The sequence below is a fragment of the Neopsephotus bourkii genome, unplaced genomic scaffold (assembly GCF_033783945.1).
Source record: "Neopsephotus bourkii isolate Nb327-2 ecotype Australia unplaced genomic scaffold, CSIRO-AGI_Nbou_v1 NB_1513, whole genome shotgun sequence".
NCBI classification, from domain to species: domain Eukaryota; kingdom Metazoa; phylum Chordata; class Aves; order Psittaciformes; family Psittacidae; genus Neopsephotus; species Neopsephotus bourkii.
The window spans coordinates 41,830-64,318 of NW_026901989.1; the positions used below are offsets into that span (position 1 = coordinate 41,830).

The 22,489-nt window shown below is 40.2% G+C and overlaps 1 long non-coding RNA gene across 1 annotated transcript; it reads left to right on the forward strand.

Annotated features, from left to right (window-relative positions):
* The first annotated feature begins 3,167 nt into the window (after positions 1–3,167).
* Positions 3,168–21,699, forward strand: LOC133221182 (uncharacterized). The gene is made up of 2 exons (XR_009727920.1): positions 3,168–3,401; positions 20,674–21,699. It is a non-coding gene; the product is annotated as an uncharacterized LOC133221182 (long non-coding RNA).
* The last annotated feature ends 790 nt before the right edge of the window (positions 21,700–22,489 follow it).

The following is a 22,489-nucleotide window of genomic DNA, read 5'->3' on the forward strand; positions in this document are numbered from 1 at the left end:
CAGCTGCTGGAGCTCGACCCGGCTCCGGCACCGCAGGGACGTGGACAGGGCAGAGGCGGAGGGAGGTGATGTCTGCGGTGTGTTCTATGTGTCCGAGCAGCGGGGAGGGCGCGCAGTGCACCGCCGGTAAGCTGCGCTTTAATGTGCGTGATAGATTTTTAACGGAGTGCTCCAGTAAACAAATATTCCTGAGTTCATCACTTCCTGTGCAGCTTGGGCTCTGCTGCCTGCCCGACTTCTTATGTTTTTCTTTTTTGCCTTCTTCTGCGCCTCCCCTCTCCCCTTCACATTTTGCAGATAACTCCTGCTTAATTTTGTATGAAATCATTAATGCACCTTTCAGCCATTAATATTTATTTCCCACTGCTCAAAAGTCATCAGGACAATAAACAGGTAAACTTTAGCTTACATTGCTGCCACGTTGAAGGGCAACCCTCATGGTCCTAGCTGCTAGCAGAATAAACCTCAGTATCTTAATCCTCCATCAAGAACAGAATCATTATATTATGCTACTTAACTAAATCTTTTATTCTAAAACTAACCAAATTTTTCTGAAGAGTTTTCCAAATTTAGTTTAAAGCTTCAAATCTGGTGCTGCTTCTTCAAGCAAAAATCTCATACTCCTGCTTGATAAATTGTATTCAAGCAAAACCAACTACATTTTAATAGTAAGATTATTTTCTCCACTCCCCCCTCCCCCGGCCTTTTTATTAGTTTGTCTTCTGGTTGATCAGTATATGTGGCTCATCTTGGTAGCCATTTGAGACACAGAAGTGATACTGGCAGATACAAGAAGTATTTGTTTGCTTGGATTGAGTATCAATAGTGAGAATTTTTCTCAGAGAATTTCCACATGGAGAAAAGTGCAGAAAATAATGTTTCGTAATCGTGTACCTCATTTACCCAAAGAGTGTGGTTGTATGTGCAAATTACACTATTGCATGCACATGCTAAATTAGATATTTGTGAGTGCAATTGCTTAATTTGCATGTTCAGATTAAGTTAGCCCAATTAATCACTATGATAGTCTGATTTTACACAGCTGTGAATCCACTGCTGGCAGTAGAGTTGTTTTGCCATGAATACTGAAATAGTGTTACATGGAGACGAGTCAAACTTGTGTACAAGAGAAGCACGTGCTCTTGTGAAAAACCAGTGACAAAATGGGGCTTACGCTGTGTCAGTTATCATCACTTCTGAGGATGTGTTATTTGTGAAACCCAGTTCTGGCCATACAATAATTGATCAATTGATCAATTGCTACGAAGACCCCTACATCAGAACCATGCTTTTCATATCTACAGCTTTTGTTTAGGCTAATTAGGGGAGTGATCATGGGTTCAATTTGTCTTAGTTCTCAGGTGCATGAAGTGGGCAGATTAAGTACGTTTGTTCACAACTAGGATTCCTAAATGGAAATATGGGAAATGCTTCTTTGAATAGTTATATTCTCATACCAGCAAGGCCCTCCTTGTGCATGCACTGTTTGTAAGATGGGCATTGCATTTCTTGTGCTAGTGTGACTCGTTCCATGCAGTCCTTTCCAACCCATTCTAGTGTGTGTGTTCCCTGTGCAAAAGGAGGGGTGGCAACTATCAGTTAAAAGGCAGCTCTATAAAAGGTGCCATATGTCACACAATATATTTTTACGTCTTTGTGGACATGCTGTTTGTTAACCCAGTGGTGCCCATGTAGTCCTGTAGACACATATCCTGATATACCTTCTCCTCCTTCTCCTGACATCGAGCTTTCCAGCCCAAGCAGCTCAGTGCGCACTCTGTGCTTTAAGGCAGTTATGAAGTGGTCAGCATCAGCAGGTGTATTTAGGTTAATTCTCACTATTGTTTCTTTTTTTTTTTTCCTCTATTATTTTATTTAACATACGTAGCCAAAACTTAGAACTTCTTCACTAAACATCTCTGATGAACAAAAGAACCTACTGAACTTTAATGCTCTTTATGCTTTTTACTAAAGCCCACTTGGCCAGCTGGAGCTGGTGTAACTGGGTGGCACTTTCCTTCCACCCCAGATGACAGAGTGGAAGGAAAGCTCTGCTCTGATACGTCTTTTTGCTGATGTACTTCTTGTGCTCACAGTCCTGAAGCCAGGAAAAGTACATGGGAAGTTTTTACATAGGGTCAGATGAAGCCCAGTGTGGTGGTATTTAAGCTGCTCCAAGCGTTAGTGGAGATTAGGTCTCCCAGCCTGTGCTTGATGCTCACTCCTGCCTGTGGAAGTGGGTGCTATGGATGGCTCTGTGCTGGGGTATTCTGGGTAGCCCACTCCTTCTGATGGAGCTCCAAGAGGGAAAAGGCAGGCAAAATTGCAGAGCACGTGTGACCTGCATAGTGCATGGGACTTTTCTTTTTTAATTATCTTCTTTAAAGAAAGCAGAGCTATTTTGACCTGGTTTCATACATTATTTTTTTTCCATTGGTAGGAAATATTGTGCTACCTTGTGTGACTTCATTCCTCCAAGAGGACAAGGAGAGGAAAGGGGAGAGGAAAGGAAAGTTACCGTTAAAGAGAGAAGAAGAAATATTTCTTCCAAAATACGATTTTTAGTATGTCAACATTTAAATGTGAACCGTTCTGATCAAATATTTACTGCTATCGGGAGCTGTGTAGAACATTAGTCTTAATTTGTTTTTCTTTTTCTCAAAAGCAATGAATCCAACATAGCTAGGAGATCTGTGTCTTTAAAAATAAATAATGTAGCAGAGCAGCATATTCTTTGGCATAGAAATGCTAGCCTGTGGCATCTTCTGCAACTACAAAGCAGTCTCGAGCGAACTTTCTTCCCTTTTATTAATAATTCCCTAAATCAATGAAGAATCTTTAAAAGTTCCCCTTCACTATGCTCCCACACTCGTCACAGCTCCAGCTCTTGCTCACACTGGCTCCTTCCCCACTGTGCATTACACATTGGAATAAATCTGTGCGTGTGATTTTGGGAGCACAGGCTGTAGCCCCCTAATTCTACATGCAAATACAAAGAGAGTTTTCTTTTTCGAGTTGGTTTTTTTTTTTTTTTTTAGTTATTAGGCCAGGGTTTTGTTTTTTTTCCTGAAGGTGGCAGTGAAAGAAAAAAAATAAGTCCCTTTGAAGATTTAGGAATTTTATTACAAAACAGATGGACAAGTGCTGTATTTTACCCATTTCCCCTTGTGCCCATGAGCGCTGACAATGAAAACTACAGCTCCTATAAAGTGCTGATCCAATTGTGAAAAGGTGGCCTTTTCCAGCAGCCTGGCACACTCCAGCATTATCCCAGCTTATAAATAAACGGATGGGCTGAGCCACTTCGGCTGGGCTTTTTTTTTTTCCTCTTAGTCCTTACCAAGATAATTGAGGATCATAATGGTGGGAAAGGACTGCAGTCATCATTCGCTGCCTGTCAGGTATCAGTACTCATCTTCGTGTCATCTGTCACCATTGAACCACTCTGTCATCTTTCCCCAGCCTTCAGCGCCGCTCCTTCTCATCGTGTTCATTATCTCCGGCTCCGACCAGGCCCCCTCCCCCAGCCCCTGTAAATGCATCTTTGTGCGACTCTCAGTCTTCTGATTATGAATCGATGATCATGTGGTGTAAGAGAGATAGATGGCTTTTAGTTCCATCTTGTCTTCTCTAATTGTAAAATATTAGTTACATTAGACTGTGTCTTTTGATTAATGGAACTTATTTGGAGTGGCCTCTCCCAGCCCTCCCCCTTCTAAAGTCCTCCACTGACTTTTGAGAATTGAGTGATTTCACTTAAAGCAGACAAATAGGCCCTTCAGCAAGGAGATAGCTAAGCTCTAATATTGTGGGCAAAGCAAGCTCACCGAGCCAGAGTTGTGTGTGTGTGTGCGTGTGTGTGTGTGTGTGTGTGTGTGTTTTTAAAGAAAGGCTTCAACTCTGGCTGGACAAATACAGATCATTTATTACCATACGTACAGCCGTGCTATTTTGCAAATCCAGCAATTCTTATAAAGCTGCAAAAGAGGACATAAGGCTGAATGCCTTCTGAATTAAATTAATCTTAGATAGGAATTAAGAGCATCCTCTCTTTCACTTTGGATGAAACAGGTCAGTCCAGAACTTTGATGTATTAATGCTAGCATAGAGTGTTATCTTAATACTCTCTTTTATACTTACAGGACATATCATCAGCCAAATGTCTCTTCCATGTACATCTGACACTGCAAGACGTTCGTCCTTTAATACAGAATTTATCTTATTTGGCACTATTTACCTAAACATGGTCTGTTGATAAAGTCCTTGCTGTACAAATGGAAAGGCAGTTGACTAAATCCCTTATTATAAATAATCACTGTCTATCTTTCAGTGTAAATTCAAGGACATGTTCACTTTCAAGCTATCAGTTCAATTAGAAAAGGTCTATTCACTGTCGATGTCTATATCTCATGGAAATAGGAAAGCACAGTTAATAAGCAAATCAAACTATTTTAAAAAATAGCATAGTGGATTATGAATTCTGGAGCCCATGCTGATGGTGACACTGTCAGGACACATGCAACACAAAAATATATGCAAACAGTTTTATCTAAATTTTTTATGCTACGTCCAGGATTTGAATCTGACCTTTGTGCCTCTCCTGGCACAGTATTCAAATTTTAACATTATTTCAGAAGATACTGCCTACAGTGTACCTCCCATATATTAAAATTTAAAGAATAAGTTTTCTCGTGCAGAAAATGCTAGTTAAGCTGTATTCAACTTGCTTCTTTCTGTTAAAGAGCAGGATTACTAGTTTGGGATGTGAATGATCATGCACAGAGTAACAGGTTTGAATGCACACCTGTCAGAGAGCCCAGAAGCAGGAATGAGGGTTGAGGGTCCCACAGCTTGTCCAGTTTCACTAGGATGGCTAGGGCACCTTCCTGTTTCCAAAGGGCCCTCACCATGGTAGCCATGTGATTATAGAAAAAACTTTTTCCTTTCTTTTTATGAGAAAGTAATTCCTTAGACTTTACAGTTATGAAAAATGTTTGAAAGCAGGAATCTAGAAAGCTGGAAAAGTCCAAAACAGAAACCCAGATTATTATTTTTTAAATATCTCATTGTATTAATCCCATCCCATGGAGTTTAAAGAGCTTTTCCAGTGGCCTGGGTCTTGATACCCAGATCTTCAGACTGGCAGGGCTCTGTGCGCAACCCCATCCCAGCTGTCCTCCATCAGTGCCGCAGTTCCAGTCCTGCATTCGTCTGAGATCAGATTTTGGCTCCTGATGGGTATTTCCATGCAGTATTTACCACCCTAGAAGGAGTGATTATATTTAATGGAAGCATTTCAGTTGACTTCTCAATATGTATTGAGTTGACCTTTAAGTTAAACCACAGATTAATTTTTTTTAGTTGTCTCTTTAAGTACCTTTATAGACCTCTCCATTCTGATTAGCATAACAGTAGATAGAGAAAAGTTACACAGGTCAGATTATTTGTTGAAACCAGAGGAATTGCATGGCCTCTCCAGAAGGCAAATATTTTGGCCTCCTCTAACCACTGTATACATTAGGTTTGTTGCAAAGTGATTGGTTTATACACAGAGACACCCCAGTGAGTATCAGTTTGCTTGAAAGCCAGGAGCCTGACATTGATTTCATATAAGTAAACCTTCTCTCTGGAAGATGATGGAAGTCAGTGATGCTTATGCAAAACTAAGTGACTCTCCCGTAGGCAGCATGGTTTGGAGCAAGGTGTCAGTGTGCCAGGTACTGATGGAAGGAATGTTTGCCTCTTTGCTACCTGACATGCTGTGTTTGGCTTAAGTTCTTCAGAGATAGGTATGGATCACTTTAAATCATAAAAAAAATAAAATACCCAAATACTCTAAATGGGTACTTTGAGTCCCACTGCCCATGGAAGCTTCTATATCTTGGATTTGTACAATTTTATTGAAAATAAAATCCTCAGTAGTGTCTGGTCCTCTGTGTACTGACTACCACAGAAATTATTGGAAAAGGATTTCGGTGGTTTAGCTTTAACATCTAATGGATTTTTTGCATATCATATAATCCTAGAATGGTCTGGCTTGGAAAAGACCTTAAAAATCATCTACTTCCAACCCCCTGCCACTGGCAGGGACACCTTCCATTAAACCAAGTTGCTCAAAGCCCCATCCCACCTGGCCCTTTATTCAACAGTCCCTTCGTCATGTGCCCTTTCCTGGTGGCAACCCTTGTGTTTAGGGACATGGATAAGAGCTAAAGCCACCCTTCATCTCTGGGTGTTGATTATTCGTCTGTGTGCGACATGTACAGCAACCAGCAAGCTCCTGGTGACCTGTAGTGACAATAAAATTACCGACCTCCCACTTAGAAGCTGGTGGTCTCTCATCGGCCGGGGGAGCTCCAGCCCACAGTTGGGTGGTGGCCAGGACAATGCTGTGGATGCATCCATAATGTGATGGGCTGGTGGCCCCTCATGCACATGGCATCCTCGAGGCCCTCTGCCCCTTTCACACCAGGAGCAGACAGCACATAAAAATAAACCCCGAAATAGATACAAAAGGAATGTGGATTCTCAAAGAAACAATGTAATGTGCCAGCTTCTAGCCCCGGGCACATTTCCATGTCTCTTTTCTGAATATTTGGAAGTAAGGCTTAGGCTACAAGTCCCCAGCTTAGAGACAACTTACACTTGTGCATTGTATAAACACATATACCTTTCTACATAGGTCCATGGAATGGCTTACAGGCTTTACAGTGTGCCTAACCTTCCGCAGTATGCTGAATTAGGGCCTAAGTACTGAAATATTCTTTGATAGTGCTGGCACCATAATGAAACTCTAGAAGGCACATTTCCTTCTCAGTGTCTCTCCATAAAACTCATCAATGATAATGGAGTTACATTAGGCATATCTAAAGTTAATTATAGAGTTACCTCCCTCTTGGCCCCTGTTCGTCAAAGAGAATATGACATAAAAAAATAAAATTCTATCTTCTAATATCTGTTTTTTAATTTGAATTTTGAGCTGCCATCTAGACCAAAGAGTAAAGGGCATACTATGAAGAACTTAGGTAGGTTGGTCTGAATGTTTGCTAGCTGAGGGCTGGCTTGGGAAATGTTGTGTTAAGAAAAGCTGCAGAAAAAAAATCTATGGAAACCAAAGCAAAAGAAATATTTAGGGCAGGTTGTTAATAAATGGTAACAAAGCTCTTCCTTTTTAAAATTAAGTGTGTGGCTTTTAGGGATGCTAATTTATTTTGGAGCATGTGTGTAGAGGTATGCTTCGATAGGAAAAAAACGCTGGTGTTCAATAAAAGCTCAGGAATTTATAACATAGAGGTAAGGTTGAATGAAACTGCAGATTTAGAAATCTTGCAATCCACTGCATATTAAAAAAAAAAAAGTAATTTTTATATTCATTTGGTTGCTTTTTTACATGATATTGCAGATAAATGTGGTGAAATCCTCTAGCCCAAACGCTAATCTCTGAATGTCTTGATTTTGGTATACGTGCAGATTGCTGGGGGCTGCCAGGTTTGTCTAGGGATCCAGTAGCTTTGACATACTCCAGTTTACAGTACCTGGAGTGTGCTCAGTTACTAATGTATTTTGCATGCGAGATCACTGTGCTTCAGCATGACAGCTAAGAAAAATATCATTTTATTTTTAATTGGAGCAGGATACAATTGGGGGGGGGGGGGGGGAAAATCTGATTCTTTGTTAGAGATTTGTTCCACAAGAGTCCAGTCAGAAACCTTCTAGTACTTAATAAAGTCAAATTCCTCACCGAGTATTCCTGTGAGCTCCTGTGGCAGGCAGTGGGAGTTGCACATGAGTACTGAGGGCAGCATTTTGCCCTTAGGACTGAATTTCCCAACTGACTATTCTTTTAGACTGTCTTTTGATTAACAATCTGTTTGCAGCAGGCTAGGGCCAGAGAGGCAGCGTGTACCCCACTGTTCAGATCTGTGGCAAAATATTCTATGGAGAGCTACTTAATAAAAATCAACTTGCTCCAACAGTCATTGAGAAATACCTCCACTGTTAGCAATCAATCGAGGGCTGAGTTGGGGGGGGGGGGGGGACAAAAGGACATCAAAGGGGTTCTCATTCCCAGTCTATTGCTCTATTTAAGGGTCCTATAATTCGGTGAGGTTGTGTGCTAAATAATTTGTAAGCCTTCAGAACATCCAGGTTATTGTTTGTGGACAGATGGTGCATCACATTTTATTGCTTATTCCTTCTGTGGTTTCTCATATGCAGGACTGATGTGCACTCTGAAGTCTTTGTTTCTTTGCTAAAATCTCTAATCTAAAACAGGCAATCAAGCACACAGACAGTGCTTCAGAAAGCATAATCATAGTTTTAAAGGGGAAAAAAAAACATTTCGGCTGCAGTTAGGAAGCAGATGTGTTCCCTGAAAATGCACAAGGTTATCAGAAGTATTAAAATCAGAAAATAGGTATGGAATTCAGGAGTTCTGGGGAGAGCCGGTGTTTTATGTCAGTACTGCAGAGTAGGTGTGCCTTTTCCTAGCCTACCTGCTTTGTATCTGGCTCTCTGTGGAGCTGGTTTAGCAAAAGCCTTCAGAGACCGGCTTTTGCTTCCACCTTTCCCCCTGAGATTGGCAGTCTTTGTCTTTTACAGGCAAGGAGCAGCCGTGTTGTGATCCTGGAACCGCTGCTGCCCCAAAATGTTAAATCATGTTGATATACAGGAAGGAAATGGAATAGACTAACTCTACTCTTTTCTTCCTACGGATTTTTCTTTTTATTCTGAAGATAGAATTACTGTTTGTAAGCATCTGAAAGTCATTAGTGGCTTTGCAGTCTGTCAGGTGCCGACGCAAAAAACTGCTGAAACTGTACGGGTTCCTGTGCGGAGTGCTGGGAATTTGTCATGTGCTGATGAGCAGTTATAATAATATATGAGCAAATCACAAGCATTCTGCAAATTAATCAAATTTTTTTTCCCCTTCTCCCTTGTCTCTGGGAGAGTGGCTTTGCCGGCAGACGTAGGTGAAGCAGTTTTACTCACAGATGGTAGCTCTGGCATCAGATGGAATTTATATAACAGTAATTCTGATTTCCTGCCAAAGTAGCACTGAAAACACCAGGGAGATTGTACAAGACAAGTCATGTGGTTTTGCTGAGGTTGTTGTGGGAAGTTTAAGGGGGGAAATCTCAAATTTTCCTCTTTGCATTTATTGTTTTAGCCTGAAGGGCCAGAAATTGTACACCATTCTGCCATAGGCGAAATCCAACACATCTTTTTTTATGAATTGCACTGAAAGAGGGAGTGCTTCCCAGCTGTTGGAACTGCTGGCAGGGAGGGAGCCACAGGACTCCTCATCCTTTCCCTTTCCTTACACGGATTAAAGGAGAGAGGGTTCAAAAGGTTGCTGCACTACATGCAGGAGTGGAGCAGGGTCTCCCTTCCCAGGAAGCAATGCCATGTTCACTTAGGTTATCCTCCCTCTGGCATAACGAAATAGGGGGTCTTTCAGGAGCTTCAGTACACATTGGCAAAGGCTTTTGCTCCTCATTAAAAGAGAGGGCTTTTTGAATGAGGTGAGTCAAGTAGATTTAAGGCTATTAGTTGTGTCTCTGCTGGCATTTCCAGTTTGATCAGCAAAAAGCAGAAATGTGGGGATTGTTGCCCAGTAAGGGTAGGTGCTTGGTGCACTTGTTAAACAAACACATACTGGTATACTGGTGGGTCCAATCCTGCCAGCACTCAGAGCTGTTCAAGCCATGGGCTGGAAACAAGGATGCAAGAACAGAATCAGGCCCAGTGGCTTTTGAATCAGATCATGCCTTTAAAAACAAAAGCAGTCTTCCCTGGAAAAATATTCCAGTGTTTTTATAATAGCAGCATATTGAGTAATGCATGGGGCATAGCAAGACTGCTGTGACACTAAAAGAAAAAAATCGAGGTGAGCAGAAAGGAGAACTTTCAGGGGCTATTTTTAATAAAAAGGTGAATTCTTTCTGCAGTAGAAAAAATGATAAAAAGATGGCGTATCAGCTACATTATGCAACAAAGTAATGCTGCTGTGTTTTTATAATGTAAGGCACTGCCCATTTGTTTTGGTTTACGTGACTGCAGTGAAATAAGTGGATTAGACTGAAACTTTAGCATGCTTCATTGCAGCTGGTTGCAGACATCTGTCATTCCTCAGCCATACATTCTGGATCATGCCAAGAAGAAAAAGCAAAGTCTGACACCTTTCATTTTAGAGAGCCTTTTATAGAAAAGAGAAGGGGAGAAAGCATTTCCTTTGTGACTTAATAAAAAAGACACTTTTTCTGCAACAGCGTCAACCACACTTTCCAGGAGGAGAGGTCCTGCAAAGTTAATGCTCAATTTATTCTTTGCAGCATTTTAATTTTTACTGTTTGAGCTCCTGAGCTGTTGGATGGGATATGATAAAAATATCATGTACTTTTTTTCCACAGAGACATTAGCTATAGGTACACCTACGGAGGAGATGCCTGGTGAGAGGTGGGCTGCTGGGAGTCCCCACGCAGGCTGCACTCTGGTAATTCATTGCAGCAATGGCACATACTGCTGCAGCATTGCCTGTAATGAGTTGTGCTGTGAACTAGGCTGACAAAATCCCATAAACAGATAATAGTAATGTTTTGGTGGAATAATTAGTGAAGTTGTGTGCTCCTCATTGATAATTAGAAATATTAACTATTAGCTAGCTTGGATATTTACTTAACGTGTTTTGGTTTTCCTCAGGCTCTTTATTAACATGTTGTTGTAGATGAAGAATCATGAGGCACATGACATAATGTGACAAAACAGCATCTAAATTACCCCAGTTATGTAACAAAGCAACACCTACAATTATAGGAGAAAATGCTTAGCCTGAGTGATATCATGCACACAGAAAACAATGATTTTATTTTGGGGCCTCTCTTCAGGAAGCATTACAGCGTGTGATAATTCCATCCCTTCCCATTCAGGTGATTTGTGGACCATGGAGCTGATGAGGAGGCTTCTGGTCTTTACCTGGCTGTGCTTAGAGGGGCAGTCTGTGCATGGCACAGAGTGTGTGGCTGTCCTGTGAAGCTCCAACTGAGGATGTGACACGTTGACATGTGGGCAGGAGAAATTTAGAAAGCTGAGTACGGCATTTTTTTAAATTCCATTCCATCAAATAAAATAAATAAGCTCAAGATAGTTGCCCAGAGTGAAAGAGAAAATGCTATTGTATTTATAAATCGCTAGAATAAAGGACATTTGGAAGCAAAATATCATCACCGACAAGACCTTTCCTACTGCCACTTCTGAACTGCATGATCTCTTTACTAAAATCCCAGTGCTACCAGTATAGCATTTATTCTGGGAAATTACAGGTACATTAAATTCAAATAGAGCTTCATTCCAGGAGTCCTAAATGCTCCCTGAAATAATAAATATTTACTGAGACAATTAAAAAATATGACAGAACATTACACAGAAAACTTGTGAATGACCTAGTAGGAAAACTGAGATATTTTGCTCAAGGGGGTTAGAATGGGAATGTTATTGATGTGATTAAAATAACTAAAGGGGTGAATAGACATCACAATTAATTGAAATATGTAAGTAAAGGCAATGGTGGGACTCTGAACATGTAATTTTGATAATCAGAAGAATTCAGGGTTAGTTAATATTAAAGAAAAGCCTGCCACTTACCTTTGAAATACATTCCATTAGCTGCAGTCTGTTTGGATGCCCAAAGCAGGGGGGAAAGAAAAGGTTGTTGAAAAGAGAAAGAAAAAGAGGGGCTGTAACCCTTGTATTCCCTGGGCTCAGGTGCCTCCCTCTTCTCATGTAAGGCTGCAGATACGAAGGGAAGTGCTGGCTTTAGGAGAACAAGAATTGGTACCAGCATGGGGAGCATGGCTGCAGATGGATGCTGGCATGTTTTGACAAACTTGTGAGTTTAGGATTGTGAAGGGGATTATGATAGAGGAATTTCTAAATTGCCATAACCGCTGCCATGATAAATTTAGTGGGAGGTGGCTTGCTTTTTATAACAGGTACCTAGTGCCCTTGATAAGAACTGTGTCTTATGTGTATAAACCAAAGTAAATAAATATGAAAGATTAAATGTAATTAAATTTCCAAAAGCATGGAACAGTGATAGTCTGGCATTTCAAGCTCAATCAGTGACAGCATTCCCACTAACCTCATTTGCAGCCCTCTGAGACACTGGGCTCATAACCCATGTTGTCATGTCAAAACCCAACTGGTATGCTATTGTGCAGAGGGTCTCTGCTGTGAAGGGCAGATGCATCCTAAGCAGCGGGCTGGAATACACTGGTCCTTAGAAAGCAAAGCTTTCAGCTGTTTTTCAACATTTTTGTCCCTTGAGTTTCATGTAATGTTTAAGATTTGTTTAGGAGGACCTTTTCAGCTATTCTGCTGATGCTTTTGCTTTTTTCAAAGAAAAGATCCATTTCCTGTTGAAATCAAAATCCCCTGTGTGAAAAGCTTACTCTTCTGTAAAAGAAAAAAATTCTTTGCTAAGTGTCTGGAGTTGAGTAATCCTGTTACTTTATCAGCTCTGCAAGTAGTGGGAAATGTTTATTTTCTCAGAATTGCAAGTTCCTGTTATTCTGTGAGTGACTTCACTGACCATTTTGTAATTTGCTTGTATCTGGTGTGATGCTGAGGGCTAGAGAGTTCTTCCATCTACCTCGAAATAATTATAATTTCCATGCCCTATATAACAAAGGCAACAAGTGTTAAACTAGTGATGTTTTCCATCATTTTGTGACTGCTTTGTTTAGTGAGTTAAAAGCTTATGTGTGAAGGACAGTGGTAGAATTTTCTCCTTGTTTCTTTATATCATGCTTGTCCAGGTGGCTGTCAGCCTTTGTGTTACACTGATCTACCTTTGGCTGTTTCACAGAGCAGGGTTGGTTTGCTGGTGGATTTTTCTTCTTCTTTTGCTTTTAAAATAAATTTTAGTGTGTGTTAATTAGTGATTGTAACTTTTTGAGACAGGAATTGAACTGCTGCTTAAAATGCAGCTTTTAGTTTAGGGGGAATGTGTGAAATTAACTTAATCTTTTAATAATATGTGTTAAAGACAAAGCATAGTACCAACTTTTGCTTTTGCCTGTCATCATTAAGCCCTTTAGTATACTCATCAGCAAGTTAAAATACCTATTCAGAAACACCAAACACTGTATAATATACTAAATCAAGAGCAGACTCCACCTTTGATTACATTTCAGAAATGCCGTGTAGGTACCTGAGGGTTTAATTTGATCTGATGAATGGATCTTTTTTTTTTTTCCTAAGTAAAAATCCTTGAAACAAATTAGTTAGGGATTAGGCCTTTTCATTCTCCAGCTCTTCTGCAGCCAGTGATGGTTCAATAATTTGCCTCCCTGCTATTACAGGCACTTGTAGACTGAATGTTCATTTTGGCGAAGCAGCAGGGCCATGGTGCCACACGATGGCTTTGGGGTGGATTCTGGCCTTGGGACCATGCCTTGCACCATGTTAATCCTTATAGGGTATTCCTTCTGGATAGCTAACCTGCCACAGTAGACTTCACAGGTGCATAAGTCCTGTTAGCTTTAGAGCAAGTTTTTCAGCTGTCCAGAATGTGTTTATTTATTATCAAGCTAGTGGCTGTGTTTTCCCATAAGATGGGGCTTCACCCCAAGCTTATCTTCCCCTAATTAAGATCTTTCGTCTAACCCACAGCAAGAAAAAGGCTTTTCCAGATGGCAGTTCATGTGTTCAGACCTAAGGTGCCCCTAGAATTGTCTGCTCTGTATTAGTGAGGGGGAATTTCAGTAGCTGGTCTGGTTCTTGGTTGGTCCTGGACCTGTATATAAATAAACATATAGTTTTCAATTGTTTTATAAAAACTTTTATTACATATATGAATGCGATTGGATGTACTTTAATCTGTCTTGTACTTGGGGGATTTCATAAAATGCATATTTTGAGACCAACAATGTGGAATTGCTCAATAGGAGCCATTATTGTCTATTGGACAAATACATTTATTCAGTATTTTCCCATCCATACTGTTGTGCTGCAGATCAGAATGGCTGCTTGTCCTGGGTTCAGCAGTAGCAGTCATTTTTTTCCTTCTTAGTAGCCGACGCAGTGCTGTGTTTTTGTCTTTTGGCCTGGGAACAGCACTGGTAACACCAATGTTTTTAGTTGTTGCTAAGTCATGTTTATTCTGACCAAGTCCTTTGTGAGTCTCATGCTCTGCCGGGGAGGAGGGGAAGCTGGAAGGAAGCAGAGACAGGGCACCTGACTCAAACTACCAAAGGGGTATTCCATACCACAGCACATCATGCCCAGTATATAAACTGGGTGCAGTTACCTGGAAGGGCTATATCATTGCTGGGGTCGGGCTGGGTATCAGTTGGCAGGTGGTGAGCAGTTGTATTCTCTTCCCTAGTTATTTCCCTTATCATTATTATTATTGGTGGCAGCAGCTGTGGTTTGTGTTATACCTTAGTTACTGGACTGCACTTATCTCAGTCCGTGAGAGTTACATTCTTTCAGCTCTTCTCCCCATATCTCCCGGAGCGGGGCAAGGAAGGGGGGGAAGTGAGCAAGGGCTGTGTGGCCGAGTTGCAGACTGGGCTTAAACCACGACACTGCTTTAGAGCCATTCTGCTCTCTTGGGTACCAGGAATGTTTACAGTGGATAATAAATGCATTTATGAAAATTTATATGTTAAAAGAAGGAAATCACACTAGCCAAGATTTAAATGAAAATAGTTCTCCTTTTACAAATATTTGTCATTATGCTGTAATAGTGTTACTTTAAAATGGCAGTGTTCATCAAGATTCCTGGGACCTCGCCTGAGAAGGCTTTAAGTTCAGCTGAGTGGTCACTGTCAGAGAACTGGAGATGCTCAGGCTTTCTTCCTGCACTGCCTGCTGTTACTGCTGAGGCAATGCACACTTCATCTGTTTAAAGGTGATTTTACCTCAAATGCAAGCTTGTGGAGGAAAAAAGATATAAAGCAGCTCTTCCTGGGGAGGTCGAGGCTCACTGGAGGTTTGAATGCAGCTTGCTGACTTTGCACTGCAGCAGATGTGTGATTATAAGGACCGTTCCACCAGCAACCTTGTGGGACTGAGCATCATGGTGCAGGAGGCAGTGGCCATCCATCCTAAGCCACTGCAGCTGGTCCTGCAAGAGTGCCTGGTCATGGCCACAGGTGGTCCTGGCCATTTGGGATTGCTACAGCAGCCCAGGAGGTGAAGTCTAGATCTTCAATGTCCAACATCTCAGCTAAAGAGATTTGCCTCCAAGAAATTCAAACCTTTGAGGCTTTTCAAATATTTCTTAGTGAGGGAATAATTTATTTGTTTTAAAGAGGTAATTGCTGTTATTTTTGATTTTCACTGAAAGAATAATCTTAAACCAGGCAAAGAGATCTGAAATCAGTTTGCCGGATTGCATTGAAGTATGTGCTATAGCCATTGGCCATTTAAGGGAAAACATTCTGTCAGATAATCATGGCCATTTTTGCATTTTAGGGGAACAAATGTCATATCTAGGAAACACATTTTATTCAGGACTTAATTATAATTTATAGTACATTGCACAGCATTTGTTTTCTGTTCATCATTTTATTGCTCTTCTGCCTTTTCCCTAAATTTATGCATTAAATTGTGTGTCTGTGTGTCTGTATGCGTGTATCTGTGTGTATATATGTACACATATGCAATATAATAAAAAGTGGTGTAGTGGGGACAACAGACGGCTTGTGTGTGATGTATTATTGGCATTTTTCTTTCAAATTACCATTTTCTTGCTGCTTTGGGAGAAAGCCATGATTTTGCTGTGATTAGTACACTTTTAACAATCTGGAATAGATTCCTGATCTTATTCATGTGACTAGTTCAATGCCCATTTTTACGTTTTAGTGCAAACCCCTACATATGTGCCTGCAATACCACAAAAATAAGATGTTTTTTTGTGGAAATTTTTATAAAATTTGGATACTGATCAAATATTTTTAGAAGTGGAGAATTAATGTGGCTTGACCATGTAAATGATTATTTTTAATGAAAAAGATTTTAGTATTCATCATTCTTTCTCTCTTCCTGATCTGTGTATTGCTTTGTGCTAATCTTAAATAATGGATCCATATCAAAGTTAATAAATTAGTAACTGTTAATGGTGTTTGGGTAACAGTAAGTAACCAAATGACACTCTGTTGACACTGACTTTTTATGTGTTCCAATAATACATTTTGAGTTTTAAAGATAAGACAAAGCAAAATAGTCTTGGCAAGTATTTTAATCCTTCACAGCTCATGGACAATGGTTTTGTTTCAATCCAAGGATCCTGCTTTAAATACGCTTCCCTTTATGTAGTCCTAAGCCCCAGACTTTGAGATCCATGTCTTTCTCAGAATCTGCATTTTCTGGCTCTATTCAGCTAATGCACCATGTTGGGCTGCATCAGTCATGCCATGTTATGAAACCTAACGAGATGTGACTGATGCAGGCTGACATGATGTGTCACAAAGCAACATATCAGATCACAAACTTGAAAGAAAAGAAAACAAACTTTTTTTTTTTTCCTTATCAAAGCCTAAATTAATGAAGCAGCATATATTTTTTTAAAAGGTGGACTAGTTTCAAACCCTAAGAGGTTTTTCCCACACAAAATTTCCCCGTCCTAACCAGAAAATGCCTCCCATCCACACTCCTTGCTCTCTCCAAGGTATAGTCAAAGCTAGAGAAGATGATGAGCCTTGGTCATTTCATCACTGCTGCCATGGTGGGTCTGATCCTAGAAGGTTTAGATAACGTTCAGAGGAGTGGTTTCCGCAGGTGCTGGAGGTAATCACCTTTCATGGGGAAATCAGCACCTTCTAAACACATTCTTTGAATCCAGCCACCTTTATCATTTTAGCTATTTTTTTTTAATTACTATTTTCTGCTGTTCCATTTCATTAGACTGTCAGCTTCCACCTGGAGCACATGCTCAGTCACAGGCTTCATAGAACATTACTCCAGAGCAGGATTATTTCAGCTGCAAACAATACATTGTCTTCCATAGTCTGTGCACCATAGTTTGTCCCCCCTCGCTGGCCCACCTTCAGTCTAATCCTCCTTACTACAAATGCAATGCATTACACATGATCTCCTGAACTATCAGGAATATTTCTTCTTTTTTTTTTTTTTTTTTTTTTCCTGAAGGGCTTTCATATAATTTTATTGGAAGATATAGAGTGGGTAAAATATATATGAAGTATAGCTGGCTAAGAGAGAACTTTCCAACCACTGCTAGATGAAACATTATGAATTTATTGCCAACTTATCTGGGAAGGGTTATTTTAAGAGCCTAGTACCCACAAGAAGTTTTTGAGCTAAAACTAATGGGTGGGATACCTAAGAGAAATAGGCATTTTCCTTCACCCCTTAGTTACAAGCAAATTGCAGATATTGTTATCTTTGCAAGTGAGAATAATCTCTAGTTTTTGTACTACTTCTGCTGTAAACAATGTACCACTTGCTTTCCTATGACCCTCACTCTGTATACATATTTATATATTATTCATACCAGATTAAAAATGAATGTGCTCTTTACCACAGTTGTACTGCACAGTGACAATACAAATTAACTTATTGTGTACTTACTTTTCACAAGGCAGTGATGTGAAATTTTGATGGCCTGAAAAGTAAGTTGTGGGGGAGGCAATGCAGAACTGAATCCTTGTAGGTGCATTTTATATTGTCTGATTTATTAAACTGCATTGATTTAATAAATGACATTCTCTGTATGGAATTGCATGGGTCTGAACTTTCTTCAGTGATGGGCAGGAAGAGTTTGCTTTTAGTCTGGTGTGTGTGAGGTGGTAAGCTCCATCCATGTTTTGTGGATTCCTCATTTAGAATTTGTTCTTTGATGGAAAGAATTAGGATGGCCGTTTGATGATAGCTATGTGTGGGCAAAGCAGAGCTGCTTGATGAGATCTCACACTGTTGGCTAGTGGTACCAATTCTACCTAAAACTTTCCAGCGTATTTCTGTGCTAAATGATGCTTGAGGGCTTCAGAGGGTGGCTCACAGGATGATGTGCGTGCTCACTCCCAGAGTGCCACTGCTCTGTCTGTGCTCCCTGTACATTGCTCTGCGTGCAGTTACCAGTAGCATTATTATATCACCAGTCTCTGGCCATTGCAGCACACAAGACTAAATAAACAGGATATCTTTTTGCTTCTTCCATAGCATCAATAAAACCAGAGTAAATAAGGCTGGTGGATAAGTTGTACCATTTGTCACAACTTAGCAGGGACGTTAGCAAGGGAATCAGTTGTCAGATGGTCAAATGGAACACTGGGAATACTGAAAGGGAGCTACTGCTGCTGGTGTAGTCTCCTATTTCACTACATGTGAGTCACAGGCCTCTGTCCTTTGAAGAAAGGGGAAATATATTCTTCATAGAGCAGGTCTCCTTTCCCTTTACCCAACATTTTGGCCAAGGCATTTTGGCACCTCCCCAAGCAGAATATGCAACAGAGCCCCAGGGAATGCCCATCAGAGGCATTACACAGGAGGGATGAAAAGGAGAAGGAAAGAAAGAGTCCAGAACCCAGCTATAAATTCTGGTGAGTTTATCCATCTCTGACAAACAACGGGGAAGATGTAACAGTTTTTTCAGATTTTTTTTTTTCCTGAGTTTTTCAAATAACCCTAGATTTTCTGAAACAATGAAAACCAGTCTTTCTCTGGACTTTCTTCATACCCAGACAGTTTTGAGACTGCTTCCAGTTTTCAAAGCTATTATATTCAAAATATTTCAAGCATATTTGTGCTCCTGTATTTATTTTAGGACTGAATCTAAGAGCCACTAGGGACATCTTCAGTCTCTTTGTTGACTGTTTCCACCTATCTTCCAGATGATTTTTTTTTATAAAAGTCCAATCAAATTTCTGTAACATTATCTATGTAGGTTTCTCCCATTGCTATTGCTATGGAATTTTCTACTGCAATCTGACTTTGTAATGATTAGCAGCTTACAGATGTAATTTCTTTTTCCTTATGAAGTTGTTGAGGAAAATGTCTTCCTTTATCCCAGGAGAGAACTAGAACATCAGCCCACACTCCATCCCAAGATTTATGGGTTAGGGGCCTTGTGGGGGCGGTCACACTTCTGGCAGTCTCCAACTTGTAAAAGCAAAGGGTGGAGGGGAGCTTTGCATCCTTGAGAAAGGAAACATGCCTGCAGTCCTGTGGCATGGGGCTTAAGTGACTGTGGACTGGACTTAATGCTTCTTTCCCCCATGTAGCAAGCAGTACGTTTTGGGGGACTCAGCCTTCAAGTGTTAGTTTTGTTGTTACAGTAAAAGTTGCAAATTATTTGTGCCACACAGAGCAGTAATGTTGGCTCAGGTGAATTTACTCTGCTAGAGATGCTCATACTGGTGTGTCAGCAACAGCGCAAGGTTAAACCCAGGAGTTACCCAGGTTCCCGTCTCTGCTCTCCCACTCCAAGTAACATCAGACCAGTGCACAACAAACATCTATTTACTTATTTGTTAAATTCCCACCTAAATTTGGGGTGAGATGGTCCCAGCCCCTTCCCACATAGTGGAAAGCATTGTCCTCCTCTCCAGCTACTCCAGTGTCTAGTTCATGCCCACTACGTAGTACCACAACAGCAAAGGAAAATGTGCTCTTCAAATGTGGAGATAGGGTATTGTTTTTCACTTATCCTGGCTTTATGTAGATGGTCTGGCACATTTATTTATTCATTTATTTGAGCAAATTAAAGCAAGCTAAGCACATTTGACCTCAGATGGTACTGGTTTAAGTTAATTTGAGAGACAAAGCTCATAAAGTTCCAGTAAAACACATCAACAACTTCCCAGCATAGGTTGAAATGTGATTGCTGAAATATAACCTCCAAAACCAGATACAGCATGGAGATTCAAAGTCACAATAATCTGAAAAATATGTGAGAGTATACTGATAGCCTTACTGGGGAGTGATATCTTTCATTCATGCCTTCCTTTTGCAATTGGTTGCTGTTTCACCTACAAGTGCATCTATCAGATTTTGTGCATTAACATTCCTTCTCTAATCTAGCTTGGACATTTTATTTTAAAGCTGGTGATAACCTTGGGCCCTGGTCCAGCAAACACTTATGTGCTTTCGTATCTTTACTCACAGGAGTAATCTCACTGGAGAAAATGTTTGCAGGTTTGAGACCTCTGTTATCTCAATCCATTATTTCTTTCCATTAAAAAGTAATCTGTGATTAAAATAAAACATACAATTCTTTACTCTGAAACCCACCCAAAGACAAAGTGTGTTTATCAGACTATGGGTCTGCACATTGTCATTCTCAAATTGCACTTCAATAAAAAAGATAATTAACAAATGTAAAAGAAGGCAGACTCGTACGAGGTTGCCCTGTATTTACCAGAGTTTCGTTTTGGATCACAGGCTGATGGATTTACAGCTGGTTCAGAGGAGGGAGGTGAAATAGCTGCACTTCTCTGGAAAATCTGATGCAGAGAGTTTTTTAAATGCAGTTTCTTTAACTAGGCATCATGTGAATAGCACAGATTTCTTACCCTTGCTGAAGACATGTAGCCATGTCCCCCACCCAACAGAAGGGATTTCTGCTGAGGAAGCTCTGGCTTGTTTGGTTTTGTCAGGCTGCTGCATACATATAATAAAAACCTAACCCAACTCTCATCTGTCACGCAGGTCACAGGCCTTTCCAGTGCAGATACTGCCCATACAGTGCCTCTCAGAAGGGAAATCTGAAGACCCATGTTCTCTGTGTCCATCGCATGCCTTTTGACAACAGCCAGTATCCTGACCGCAGGTTCAAGCGCTCCAGAATTGACTCCGAAGCTTCTGGGAATTTGGAGGAACTTGCAGCTGTCAAGCCGGGGAGCTCAGCAGAGCTAAAGGAGGAGGGCAGCAAGGTCCAGGAGTGATGCAGCTCGGTGGGTCCATCTCCACACTGCAGTAACCTTTTATACTGAGTTTAGGTCTGCATTTGGGTGAGGGTTGGCTAACTGCCTCCCATGCAAATGAGCAGCGTGCAAATTCCCAGAAGTGTACAGGATGCTGAAAACAGTCAAATATATGTATATATATGTACACACACAGGTGGGTGCATATATGTATATTTACACACACAGATATCCAGTCATACACTCTTTGAATATACGTCTACATGCACACACACACAAATACATACATTCCATATGTGTGTGTGTTTGAATATATGTATTACACATGCAAAATAAATTTCCAGCCCTTGAAAATGGCTGCTAAACAGTTACCTGGCAACAAGTACTTCCAAACAATGTAGGTGGGATAATAAAGTGATTTAAAAATGTTAGGAGGTCGTTAGTTATTGAAAAAGCAGGGCAATTTCAGACTTTGAAGAGGTCTTTGACCAAAAATAATGCTCTTAACAGAAAAACAATACCGTCTCAACAATTTAGTGTTGCCTTGAAGATTGAGGGGCTGCGTTTTCATTGTTGAAAACACCTTTATAATATGACACCAGCTGCTGTCATTTGCCTAGCATAGTAATGAGATGTCTTGGTAGACTGCCATGGTGCCAGTCTGACTGGAGCTGTCATTGCAGAAAAAATCAATTCAAGTGGTGTTGCAACTGCAGTGTAGGAGAAACCTTAGACGGCCCATAAACTAGGGTCAGTACTGACCTATATTTAAAAGTATTGTGATATTACATTTTCTTTTTTTTTTTTTTTTTAATATACAGCCAAATGAATCAGTGGTTAGAAAATAAAAAATCTGCAGCCTGATGTGTCACTGCAGAGTTGAAATGTAATTCCATCTTTTGTAATCATCTTGCAGTATTGAGGGAAATGCTTTTATTCTTTTGTTTGGTTTTTTTTTTCATGTTGGTGAAGAAGTAAGTTACTATACAAGTAGAAGTACAATATATAGAAATATTGTTTAGTGAAACTAATCACCCCTATCTGTAGAAGAAACTGGTGAGAAACATAATTTTATTTCATAGGAGGCTGGTAAATTCTTTTTCTTCTTCTTGTTGGTTAATTTCAAACTTCTCTTAAATTCACTTTTGGTTTTTTTACACTTGAATGAAAGATTCCTCCGTCATGGTTAATTTTCATGTGTTAGTTTTTGTAAGTGTTACAGACATAGTGCAGAAGTTTCTTCTGGAGCAAGCTCTTATAAAGCAGCTTCACCTAAAATATGAATCCAAACTTCCTGCTCTTTGTCTCTAATGAAGGAAAGTGTGCTAGCCAATATTTCTTTGGTTTTGTAAAACAAATGCGTTCTCTATTTTTGCAGATTTTAGCTTTTTTACTGATTGGATGCTCCAAATTTAGGAAGGTCTTTGTCACATAGAAAGCTTTTGAGAGACTATAATGAACCACATACTTAAAACGTAATAATAATTTAAAAAGTAAGAATAATAACTAAAGATTTATTCTGAAGTTCTCTGACTGGCCTGAAATGTTAGCCTTCTAGTGTACTTCCTTTGATAGTAGCAAAATTGGTGCTGTTTATTGTG